This window comes from Lathamus discolor, chromosome 4, assembly GCF_037157495.1.
Source record: "Lathamus discolor isolate bLatDis1 chromosome 4, bLatDis1.hap1, whole genome shotgun sequence".
In the NCBI taxonomy this organism is placed as follows: Eukaryota; Metazoa; Chordata; class Aves; order Psittaciformes; family Psittacidae; genus Lathamus; species Lathamus discolor.
Window position 1 is genome coordinate 119901381 of NC_088887.1, and position 12754 is coordinate 119914134.

General features: G+C 47.4%; 1 long non-coding RNA gene across 1 annotated transcript; it reads right to left on the reverse strand.

Moving 5' to 3' along the window:
* Positions 1–420: 420 nt before the first annotated feature.
* LOC136012843 (uncharacterized) lies at positions 421–7514 on the reverse strand. The gene is made up of 3 exons (XR_010611990.1): positions 7160–7514; positions 4977–5031; positions 421–1550 (listed from the first exon to the last, which is right to left on the reverse strand). It is a non-coding gene; the product is annotated as an uncharacterized LOC136012843 (long non-coding RNA).
* Positions 7515–12754: the final 5240 nt, after the last annotated feature.

The window sequence follows — 12754 nt, forward strand, 5'->3', positions numbered from 1 at the left end:
GAAATAACTAGTCTTTGTGCTAATATACTGACTTCTATTGCCCCATGGTCTCAGCACTCTTTCATACCCCCACCATCTCCTATGAAATAGGAACAAGAATCCATTAACGCAGTAAAACAGACTGCATTGGCTCAAAGTGCATTAGAAAAGGGCAGGAAAACATAGGAAACTTTTCCTTGCCAGTTGAATTGCTAAAGGCTGTTAATCCTTGCACATGCAGTTCTCCTCCAGAGAGCTCAAGCTTAAATTAGGCTATTAAAATAAAGCAATAAGAAAAAAGGGTAGACTGTGTTTTACAGGGTTCAGATCAACTAGAATTTCATACATATATATACATACATATATATATATAGGTTGGTTTATTTTCATCTTGTGAAAAACGTAGAGTAAATCACCATCTACCTATTTTGCATTGCCCATACAAACCTCCTCCCACCTGAGCATTGCCATTGAAGTAGCTTGGTTTACCTCTATAGGTCCCTCAGGATAATCAAGGCTGGCTTTCCCCTAGCACACATGCACAAGGTTCTAGCTGCAATCCACATGTCTGTTTGTTTAGGTTGCATGGCCCTACAGTGCATTAGGATGAGTCCCAAACAGCCTGTATGCATCAAGTGCATACACACATGAACATCCCATGTTTAACAGCAGCACTACTAACATGGCACAGCAGTTCCATTATCAGACATACAGCTTGGTTAGGCATCAGACCTCAAAGTGGTTCTTGTGTGAAATCACCCCTGCATAAGAAGTTTCAGTCTAGCTATCAAAAGTGCATTAAAGACCTAAAATCAGTTTCACCCCTTACACTTTCCAGTGTGACCAGTATTTATGTGCTAGTTTACAGCCATGAGCACAGCTATGGTCAGAACCAGCCTTTTCCCAAAAATGGGACTGCACGTATCTCCCACTTCTCTCCCTGATCAATAGGACACTGGTTTGGGCACAGTCCTGCAGGACAGGGATCACTCTACCCTGCCTAAGATGCTTATGAAGTTGGAGGCTTGAGCGATGGGCTCAACCCTAAGCGATGCCAGCAGAGAAGCTGCTGTTCACAAAAGCACAGAATATTTGAGGTCGGAGGGGATCAGTCCCTCAATCCTGGTTCAATCCCCTGCTTAAAGCAGGGTCAGCAAGAGCAGGTTGTTAAGGGCCGTGTACAGCTGGGTTTTTAATATCTCCATGGGCTTCATGCTGGTGCTCACAACCTTTTCGCACAGTTTTCAGTCCACCTCCCTGTTCATTTACCTACCCAATACTTCATCAGTTTGCCTACGAGGATGTTACAGGAGACGGTGTCAAAAACCATATTAAGGTCAAGATAAACAATATCCACCAGTCTCCCCTCATCCACCAAGCTCATCATTTCATTGCAGAATGCTCTTAGGTTCTTTTGGTATAACACCCCCTTCTTCAATCCATGCTGACTGCTCCCAGTCACCTTCTTCAAGTTAGTATGTATAGAAATGGTTTCCAGGACTCTTTCTTCATTGCCTTCTCAAGGTGAAGCTGACCAGCCTGTAGTTCCTCAGATCCAGCTTCTTGCTTACCTGGGGACAGGAGTGATACTGAGTGAGAGAAACCTTAAAAAATACACTGAGATAGCATTGATTTCAGAAGAGGAATGCTCGGTGTGGTGATTTACAGGAACTCATTGGCTACCTTGGGCCTGAACCAGACTCTAAACTGCTGACAAAAGGTAAGAAGCCATGAGATTTGAATCTATTCTCACTCATAGCATAGAAAACACTGTTGTTCAAGAGTAAACATCATACTCAAATAGAACGTCTGTGAGCTGCAGATTCTCAGCAGTAGATGAGCCATGCAATGTAGCCTATCGCTGGCCCACTCCACGCGTTTCAGTGATGCTAAATCCCAGATTACAATGAACAGAGAAGAAAAATCAGTGGAAAACCCCCACATATTGCAATGAGATTTTCATACCTGATGATTCCTTTGAAACAGAAAGATAAAAGCACAAGGTTTGATGTGTATTTACACAATGCCACCTAGTGTCACATTGATCAATCTCTTAATCCAAACTGCCCAATGTTTTCTAAGAAAAACCAGTCGCTGCTGGCAAGTTGTCACCAAAATGCTTTTGAGCTACTGAAACCCAGCAGTAAGAATGTTCGGAGTTCATTCATTATCTCCAGTGTCCCCATGTTGGTTGTTAGGGTGCATGTAGGAATGTGCCTGTGAATGTATTAAAGGCATTTCATTCTTACTGTTCTTAGTCTGCAGCTATTCTGATGTCACACACCAAGAAACATGATTTGTGTGGCACCCCTGTATCTAGAACACTTTTGCAGTCAATGGAGAAAACCAGGCACCTCTAGGGACCAGGGGCTGTCATCTCGCCCCAAATCAGATACATAAGACAGAACAGACGAGCCACAGCCCCAAAGTGCCGTTCTCTCTTCTGATTCTCTCCACTACTCTGCATAACTTTCCTTGCAATGCAAGCGCTGTATTTTGAAAGGGGATAAAAGATCTTGCTGCCAACCAGCTCGTGGTTTTGGTCTCTGTATTGAGGAACTTGGAACAGACTTGGAAGGAAAGGATAATGAAGATCAAGAGTTAGAACTGTGTCTTATCTAAGGTATACAGCGTTAAATGAATTGGACATCTTTTAGGAGATAATGGACTTCTTACATAAATATAATGCAGAGTAACTGCCTTTTTTTTTAAGCAAAAGTTTGATATAGTAATTTCTGTCCTAAAATAGGATGTCCTGAAAGAGGAATTTTCAGGCTAAAAATAGAGTATTAGTGCTGCTTCTCAATAGACTGTGTGGGCATTAAGCTTACTTAGCGCTGTCATTTTGCTGTTGCTCTGTATCCCACTAAACTCAGGATTGTCATTGCTAATAAAAGGCCATGGGTTTTATTCTATCTCTGCGAGGCCTCAGGACTTGTCAGGCTTTGTTCAGACGCGTCTTGGCTTGCCTAAAGTTTTGCTGTAGCCTGTTCAGCTGTAACAGCAGCTTTTGTAGGGAGGATGGTAGCGGCTGCGCAACTTGTTTTCCCTGCAACAATAATACGGTAAAACCGTGATTTTTTATATAGAAAAGTCTTATTCTGTACTAAATGAAATAATTATGACCCCAGGATAATGACACATTGTACCAGAAAATAAGGCTGACAGGATGAGGCCTTCAGAATGGCAACATGGGATGCGGTGTCAACAGGTAGGAGAAGGGACACATGTTGGCACTGGAGACCCCCAAGGCTATCAACAGCTCACCAATGGTCTGTTAAAGAAACGCACACCTGGAGCTGGGCAAAACAGGTTTAGAGGTGACAAGAAGATGAAAGGAGTGAAGTCCTTTCACTTAAGTCTCGTTGATGGCTGGAATTGTCACCTGCTCTAGTGGGCATTGATCTAGAAAAGCTGTTAAGCCTATGCTTAACTTGAAGGAGCACTAATGGAAATCAAAGCTGGAAGCAAATAGGATTGGAGCAGAAGTTTAAGTAGCTTGCTGAACTGAATGGGGTGTTCATAGGAAAATATTGCAGCTTTGTGAAGCTGAACAAATTTTTCCAGTTCCCTCGTGATGAAGTAATGCAAATACAAGCATTATGTTCTCAAAATGTATGCACAGTTGTGAGCACAAGCCCATAAATACTTCCTCATTTATTAGCCGAATGATCTGTGTTCACAGTTACACTGTTTGCTATACACCTACTTCAGTTTTGTGGTTTAAGTCTAAATGTTTATGGTTTAAAAGACACAGTCTTAATACAGCAGTGCCAAGGACAAGGGGGTGCCAAGGTAGTCTCAAACCAGCTTTTTTTTCCCGAGGATTTATTGACTCATACAGATTGGGATTTTCTTCTCTTCAGAATGGGCTGCTCCCTGCCACAGCCTCTATAGCACAGCTGCGTAACTTCACTGCATTGGATCATGCTCTTGCACCGGGTACAGACCCAGTGAAATAGTTAGCATCTATTTCACTGGATGGAATAGATGAAACAGAGGAGTGAATCTGACTGATTTCAGTAGCCCTTTTTTATTGAAACCTGGAGGGAAATCAGGCTGCGGCTTTCTAAGCCTTTCCATGAAGATAACCAGCATCAAGCTGTCTCCTGTGCTCAGACACTGAGAGCTCAGCACAAGTCCTCAGCTGGCATGAACTAGCACAACTGGGCAGACAGAGCCCTCCCAGCTAGTAGCTGCTAAGAACTGAGTCTGGAGGCACTAACGTCCTGGATGACAAATGGGACCTCAGGTCCATTGGGCTGTTTCATTGCTGGTTGTTTTAGTTGTAAATTCAACTGTTATGGGATTGGAATGGTGGTGGGTGGGGATGGAATTGGGCAATGTGACATCTTTTGGGGCTTTTTCCTGGCTGGTAAAGTACTGCCATTTCCCCTGAGGGTGTAATTATGCAGTTCTAATCTTTGAGCTGTTTCTGGTAATCCTCTACCAACAACAGAAGAAATTTCCATTTTGGGCACTTCTTGGTCTTCTTGGACATCCTGGATGATGCAGTTTCAATGCACCAGTCACCAGTGGGCTGGCAAAGAACAGAGAACAGAACCCTTCTCTTCCAGGCCAGGCAGTGAGAAGCGGATGGGTTCTGCATAGCCCATATTAAAACCAGGCCAACTCTTATTAACTGTGCTTGGTTTCGATGACACCATTACTTGTACTACGATTCTCATCCCACTCTCAGAGACAGGAATATCTATTCCTACCTGCAGTTATCAGCTGCACAAAGGAGAATAAAGCCTGGAAAAGCCTAACCATAAAGAAAGCGGAATATTTATTACAACTGGCAAAATCTCATGGCCGTTGCATGACTGGATCTGGGCAGGGAGCTGGGCCAGATGACCTCCCATGGTCCCTTCCAAGCTACATTACCCTGTGACTCCCTGGCAGCAGAACCTCCTTCTGTTGTACAACTGCATAATGAAAGATCATCTTTAATCAAAACCAACTCTCATTGTCTGATCCAAACCCCACATGCTTACGGTTAAAATGAAGCGTCCTTCCGAATGAACAGTGCCAGACAGGATGTGATGGACACTGAATGAAAGAGGAAACAAAAGAAAGACATTGAACAGCTTTGCCTAGTATCATAGAAGAGGCTGAAAGCAGAAAGGGAAATAAAACACCATGCACAAGGCAGAATAAATCAGGAAGTGGGAGTTTTGAGTCACTAAATCAAGGCAGATTAAGGAACCTGACTGCTGAGGAGGGAAGGTTTCCAGAAGGAACGTTCTGCAGGCAACAATTATTCCCTAATGCTGCCTTCCAGACATGTGCCCTAAATCCCCTCAAATTCCCCATCTCCCCTGGAACAAGAGCTCTGTCATCATGACTAATGGTGGCTCAAGACTTGGCCATGTGCTGCAGAAACTGACTGGGAGAAGCCCCCCAACTGCTCACCAAGCTGTAAGGGGAGAAAAGGACTCAGACTTTGCTTGTTTAAAGAGTTCTGTTCAGGAACTTGTCTTAGAATCATAGAATCATAGAATAGTTAGGGTTGGAAAGGACCTTAAGGTCATCCAGTTCCAACCCCCCTGCCATGGGCAGGGACACCTCACACTAAACCATCCCACACAAGGCTTCATCCAACCTGGCCTTGAACACTGCCAGGGGTGGAGCATTCACAACTTCCCTGGGCAACCCATTCCAGTGCCTCACCACGTTCATAGTAAAGAACTTCCTCCTTATATCCAATCTAAACTTCCCCTGTTTAAGTTTTAACCCGTTACCCCTTGTCCTGTCATTACAGTCCCTGATGAAGAGTCCCTCCCCAGCATCCGTATAGCCCCCTTCAGATACTGGAAGGCTGCTATTAGGTCCCCACGCAGCCTTCTCTTCTCCAGGCTGAACAGCCCCAACTTCCTCAGCCTGTCTTCATACGGGAGGTGCTCCTAAGAAAGAGAGCAGGATGCCTGTAAGGGGCTAATTTGGACAAGTGGGCTCAGCTGCTCCTGGAGCCCATACGCGCTCCCAGCCTGGGCGGCTGTAACCTGGCACTCGGGGTCAACTCAGAATAGATGCTGCTGACAGCAACTGGCACGGAGTCTCCCAGCTCACATTCCCACGGGAACCAGGAAACCATATCTTTCCAATGATTGCCACACCATATTGGCTCTTAATCTGCCCATTCAGTGACTAAGCTCCTCTGCAGGGTTTGATTTGTCTCCGCTGAACGTTTGCCCAAGTTGATTGGCACCTATGTAAACACGATTCACTTCTCCTGTTTCTCCTCTTCCTGTCACCAGCAAGCTTGCTCGCTTCGGGCCTGCCTGGTCTTGCCCTGCACAGAAAGCAATGGATTGCTCTATTGTTATTTCGTTTCTGTCTGCTATTTCCATTTCTTTCTTCTTTTCCTTCCTCCTTTATGGTATCATAGAGGATCCTACGAGCATTTCCAATCGTGCATATTGGGTCAGGGAGTTTCACTGGTCGGCTGCTTGCCTTGAGACCGCCTCAGGGAGCCTGATCTCCAGGGTGTGAGGAATTGGATCTGGCAGCGTTGCTCCACCAGTTTCCTAGAAGGTCATCCCTGGATTTTGTAGGAATCCATAAAGGATCCTTCCAGAGGTTCAGGGAGGGAGGTCTTGCATTTTCCTGGTTGTTTTGTTCCCCAAAGGAAGCTCACAAGAGATGTTAGAAATGGCAAATGCCTACAAGCAAATTGTACTCAGAGCCCTTCCTCTCCTGTCAAGTCCCTGTCTCCAAGGAGGAGGCACAGTTTTAACTGCCTCTTGGGTTTCTTAGCACAAAACGTACTGTCTCCCATGTGGAGCTTAACATGAGCCCACCCAGCCCATCATCAGATCATATCTATACCAGGAGGGGCTGTTTCCTTTACATGGTAGTGACTTGATTTCCTCCTTCATTTCTTGAGCTTGAAGTCAAAAAAGCCATTTTTGTTTAAAGCAAAGCAGTAAAAGGATGCTGACGGGAGCAGAGAGGGCTGCTTGGAAGTCAAAATGCCACCAGACCCACATCCGGCCGTTGCAGCACATCCTCTCAGGAGGCTGAAGATACCCCTCTGGAGAACGAAAACGCTCCTTCTGTGCTGCAGGAGGCACCTCTGCCACGTTACCACCTCTCGGGAGGTCTCTGCCCAAGGAGGGAGGGCAGAGACGCATCTCCTGCCCCAGGACACCCATGCCTGGCCCTGCCTGGTACTCACTGTTCCCTGCGGCGCAGTTAGCACGGTTCCTACAGCAAAACAAACAGAAGCCTGTAAACTTCCCGGGAATCAGCAGTGATTTCCAGGGCAGACCGAGGGGAAACAGGAACATCCATCTTCTCTCCGCACACATCCGGTTTCCTCCCCGGCTTTGTCCACGTACTGAGTTATGGCGGTTAAAGCTATGAAACACACATCACCCTGCCTAATCCCGGTCCTTGACAAAGCAGCCCTGCACCCCCCGAGAATGATGGCTCACAAGAGGAATGTGTTCATGTCCATTGCTGGTTCAGGCAGTTGATTTTCAGCCATGCTAATGAATCCAAGAGCTCTTTGTCCAGCTTCACCCTCCTTGCCAGGCGCTCCCCTGTCTGGGCAGAGTCCCTCACAAGCAGTATCTCCGCATATCTCCTCAGGCCAATAGGAAGCTCCATGACTCACTTTCCTCCCTTGCAATAGCAACGAGCAGTGTCTGTGAATCAGAAGTTTCCTGTGCAAACAAAGGGACAAAGCCTTGCCTTGACAAGGCATCAGGATCTGAACTCCTAAATCACAACAAAACCTCTGCACATCACTGCCTCGGTGCTGAGCCCCTGTCACTGCTTTCAGCTCTGCAGTGAGCACAGAAGCAGCCCCACAGCAGTACTGGGGGCGCAGGAGGTACTGTCCTTATCCATACATCAATGCTGCACCCATACCCACAACCTGAAGTGTGCTGGGGATGCTGCTGGGCCGGGAATGAGTAGGCTGTAAGTGCTAAGTCAGTGGCAAGCTCCTTGGCTTTTGTTGGCCAGGACCAACCTCTGCACAGGCAGCAGGTCCTGGGACATGGTCAGGGGTTTGCATGGGACAGACCTTGTTCCCTCAGGACAGCTTTTGGGGTGCCTCAGGAACCTGGCCTTGGCAAAGGGACCCACACATCCCCATGGGCATTCGGGAGGCAGGAGGCTGCTTAGCACTATCTCTGCAGGAAAAGTGGCAGCTCAGAAGGTGCTCAGGGATCTTCACACCTGAAAACAGCACAAAGAGCAAGTTTTGAGGCTGATGCTCCAAAAATGGAGAACGAAACTCACAAGTCATACATGTGGGAGGCTGGCCTCAGCTCCCACCCATGATAGGAGATAGGGACTGGAGTGAAGGGAGATCCTATAATGGCATAAAGTGCTTAAATAGTCAAGTCTTGGACAGAGCTTTGGGTGACATGGTCTAGTATGAGGTGTCCCTGCCCATGGCAGGGGGTTGGAACTGGATGATCTTGAGGTCTGTTCTAACCCAAACCATTCCATGATTCTAACACTTCCCAACACAGCAAGAAAAGGTCACTGTCGCATTATAGCACAGAACACTCCAAAGAGCTCAGAGAAAGACTTGGTCTCAGGACCTGAGCTAAGGATCGATAATGTGGGACAAGCTTTCCTAGGCTGCCAGGAACACCTCACACTAAACCATGGCACCCAAGGCTCTGTCCAACCTGGCCTTGAACACCACCAGGGATGGAGCACTCACAACCTCCCTGGGCAACCCATTCCAGTGCCTCACCACCCTCACAGTAAAGAACTTCCTCCTTGTATCTAACCTGAACTTCCCCTGTTTCAGTTTGAACCTATCCAGAGCTACAGAACAGTGAACACGAAGCCCAAGGTTGTGCTCACAAAGCAACTGACCATCAGAGACTCCATGGTGCCACACTTCCAGGCAGGCCAACACGTGAAGAGCACTATCAAAGGGATATCGAAGACATCAAAGGAGGCTTTCCATCAGTGCAGCTTTGCTCTGCATGCTGCAAGTTGCAGGAGGCCATTGGGCACGTTTCTGACCACAGCGGCCAGTCTGGCTCAGTCCAGTGCACCGCGGGTGATCTCACCAGCCAGGTTGACTCCTTGAGGAACAGACAAGATGTCAGAGGAAGCCTGTGGTAGAAAATGGCCTTGGGCTTGATGATGTGGAGTTTGTGCTTGCAGGCCACAGGTTTCCTGCGCTGATTTCAGCGGGCTGTGAGTGGGCAGATGAAGACGGTGCCATCCAGAAAAACATGACTGAATGTCAATGACTTTTGCTCCTTTTAAGCCTGCAGACACAAAGCAGTCATCAAGCCACATGCCAGCTTTTTCACTTCCCTGATAGCCCCTGCATGAGCAACACTGCTTTGCTTTTGGGATCAACAGTGAGGACAGAGCTTAGTTGCTCTGAAGGCTGTGTCTGAGGGACAGAGGCACCTGACCACAGAACGGTTCAGGTCAGAAGGGACCTTAAACTCATCCAGTTCCAATGGCCTCCCACGGGCAGGGACACCTTCCACTACATTACAGACCAGCTTGCTCAAGGCCCCTTCTCCATCACCCCTGGTATGCTGGCTGGGGAATCAAGGCCATGTGCCTTCAGAGATGTAGGCAAGACCAGGAGGAGCTCACCTCTGTGCCGGCAGCACAGCCAGCAAAGCTGTCCTCTCCAACAAGGCTATGGGCATCACACAGAAAATGCCATGGGTGAACCACGGGGTCAGTTTCTGCCCTGGTTCCGAACTGTTTATCCTATTGCTTGTATCCAAGCATTTTGGGGCAAGACAGTTTGAGACATCAGTGACTTGAGACAATCAGACCAGTGGTTGGTCTCTTCTCCCAAGTAACAAGTGATAGGACAAGAGGAAACAGCCTCAAGCTGCACCAGCGAGTTTAGACTGGGTATTAGGGACAATTTCTTCACTGATAGTGCGGCTCAGGCATTGGAACAGGCTGCCCAGGGCAGTGCTGGAGTCACGGTCCCTGCGAGTGTTCACAAACCATGTAGATGAGGCCCCAGTTCCATGGGTTAGTGGTGGCCTTGGCAGTGCTGGGCCACGGTTGGACTTGATGATCTTAAAAGTCTTTTCCAGCCCAGCTGATTCTGTGATTCTATTAAATTAGGTTGGGAACATAATCACAAGTGTCCTGGGCTGGAAATACCTGATTATCTATTTATTTATTATTCACAGCCAGTAGACAATGAGCAAAACGTCTCCAGGCTGTTCAGAACTCTGTTGAAGTCTGCATCAAAAGGGGGCAAGCAGCAGCAGTTTAATGTCTGTTCACCCCAGCCCCATCTGCCCCTTCTCACAAGCCGTTATTGCCTGCAATGGGAAAGCAGGACTTCACTCTTTAAAATAATAGGAAAACACAGAAAAGAGCCTTTGTTTTGTCCCTGACCCTGTGTGATCGGGTCTTCTGTCACCTTCAAGCAGCCTCGAGAGCAGTCCCTTCAGCTCCTGCTCCAACAGCCATGGCAGTTCTTCATGTTTCTGCTGTAGCAGCTGAGGGGAAAAAGCATCGACTGGATTCCTCCAGTGTGAGATTAATCGTTCTCCTGGATTTCCAACCAGCCTCTTCCAGCCTGGGTAGAGCCTTGGCATCAAAAGCTGGAATTCCTCTGACCACTCTCTTAATTAGCAAGTGGAAAACTTGCGGGGCCGTGCCAGGAAAAAGTCCTTAAGATCAAAGCGGGCTCTAACTCATGTTTCTGTTTCCTCATTCAAAGGAGCCTGTTGGTATAACAAGCGTCATGTTTGAAGGGGATGGAAGGATGCAATCCATCACCTGTAAAAGGTGAGCGCTGTGTCCCGAGTGAAGCAATCCCATTTCAACATGGATAACGGCAAGGGAGAGCGAGGCATGACTTTGTCAGTACATCCACAATGGCAATTTTAGGCTCCTGACAAAATACATCCTTTCCTCAGATCTTCCTGTGAAGGTACCTATAGGATAAACAGAACATTCAGGATCTTCTACTAAATTGTAAGCACATGAAACTAAATTGTAAGTGGCTCAATAGAAAGTATCAAATTATTCCAGTGTATCCTCAAAGGAGTGGGAGTAAACATGTCTGTTTTGCAAACGGAATTGACTTGTGAGACACCCAAACAGAGACACTTGCAAGTACTCCCAGTGCTGGATTCATCCAGGTGCAGAGCAAGGGCTGAAGTGAAGGAAATGAGTCTCGTTGGTGAAGGGCTTACTGCTTATAAACACGAATCTGGAAATGGAAGCATCCAGACCAGCATTTAGAATCATAGAACGGTTTGGCTTGGAAAGGAACTGAAGACCCCAGCTCCAAACCCTGCCACGCGCAGGGACACCTTCCACAAGACCAGGTTGCTCCAAGCCCCGTCCAACCTGACCTTGAGCACTGCCAGGGATGGGGCAGCCACAGCTTCTCTGGGCAACCTGTGCCAGCGCTTCAGCACCATGAAGGTGAAGAATTTCTTCCTTATAGGCAACCTAAATGGAACTTCTCCAGGTTGACCCACATTTCCCAAGTGTCCCTCCGTATTCCTCTTTACAAAATTACCTTCTACTTGCAAGAAATTTGATGTTTTCGAACAGACACCCATCATATGCTCAAACTCCCGGAGAGCTGTGCCGCAGCCAGTGGGAGGAATCACTGCTATTTCAGTCATGGGCAGAGCCGGAGCCATGCAGCCCTCCACAGTCTTCATCATCAGCTTGGGGCTCCTCTGCTCAACAAGGAAACATGAGATAACCTCCACCCACAGTGCATGATTACCTGTGGAAGCATGGAGCTGAAGTTGTTCCTGAAGTTGTTCCAGGAAGCTAGGGACCAGGTTAGGAAGGCTAAGGCCCAGTTAGAATTAAACTTGGCCAAGGATGCTAAGGATAACAGGAAGGGATTCTATAGGTATGTACCGAATAAAAAACAGGCTAGGGACAAAGTAGGCCCCCTGAGGAAGCTTTCGGGAGAACTGGCTACGCAGGATTTGGAGAAGGCTGAGGTTCTGAATGACTTCTTCGCCTCGGTCTTCACTGGCAAAGGCTCTGACTGCACCACCCAGGTCTTAGAAGGTAGATGCAGGGACTGTGAGAATGAAGACCTTGGGCCCACTGTAGGAGAGAATCTGGTTCGAGACCATCTTCAAAATCTGAACACGCACAAGTCCATGGGACCTGATGAAATCCATCCGCGGGTCCTGAAGGAGCTGGCGAATGAAGTTGCTAAGCCACTGGCCATTGTATTTGAAAAATCATGGCAGTCAGGTGAAGTTCCCGATGACTGGAAAAAGGGAAATATAACCCCCATTTTCAAGAAGGGGAAAATGGAAGACCCGGGGAATGAATGACTTTTGTTTAAACCACGACAGGGGGCTATACGGATGCTGGGGAGGGACTCTTCATCAGGGACTGTAGTGACAGGACAAGGGATAACGGGTTCAAACTTAAACAGGGGAAGTTTAGATTGGATATAAAGGAGTTCTTTCCTGTGAGGGTGGCGAGGCACTGGAATGGGTTGCCCAGGGAGGTTGTGAGTGCTCCATCCCTGGCAGTGTTCAAGGCCAGGTTGGACGAAGCCTTGGGTGAGATGGTTTAGTGTGAGGTGTCCCTGCCCATGGCAGGGGGGTTGGAACTGGATGATCTTAAGGTCCTTTCCAACCCTAACTATTCTATGATTCTTTTGGCACTACCTCTTCACTTACACTGAGTTAGGACTATATTCTGTAATGCATCCATACGATTTGAATGCTCAACCACCTTCCTGGCGTTCCTTCACGATCAATATGACTTCACTTACGACTCCAGATGGCTTATTAACAACAACCTAGACAAAAAG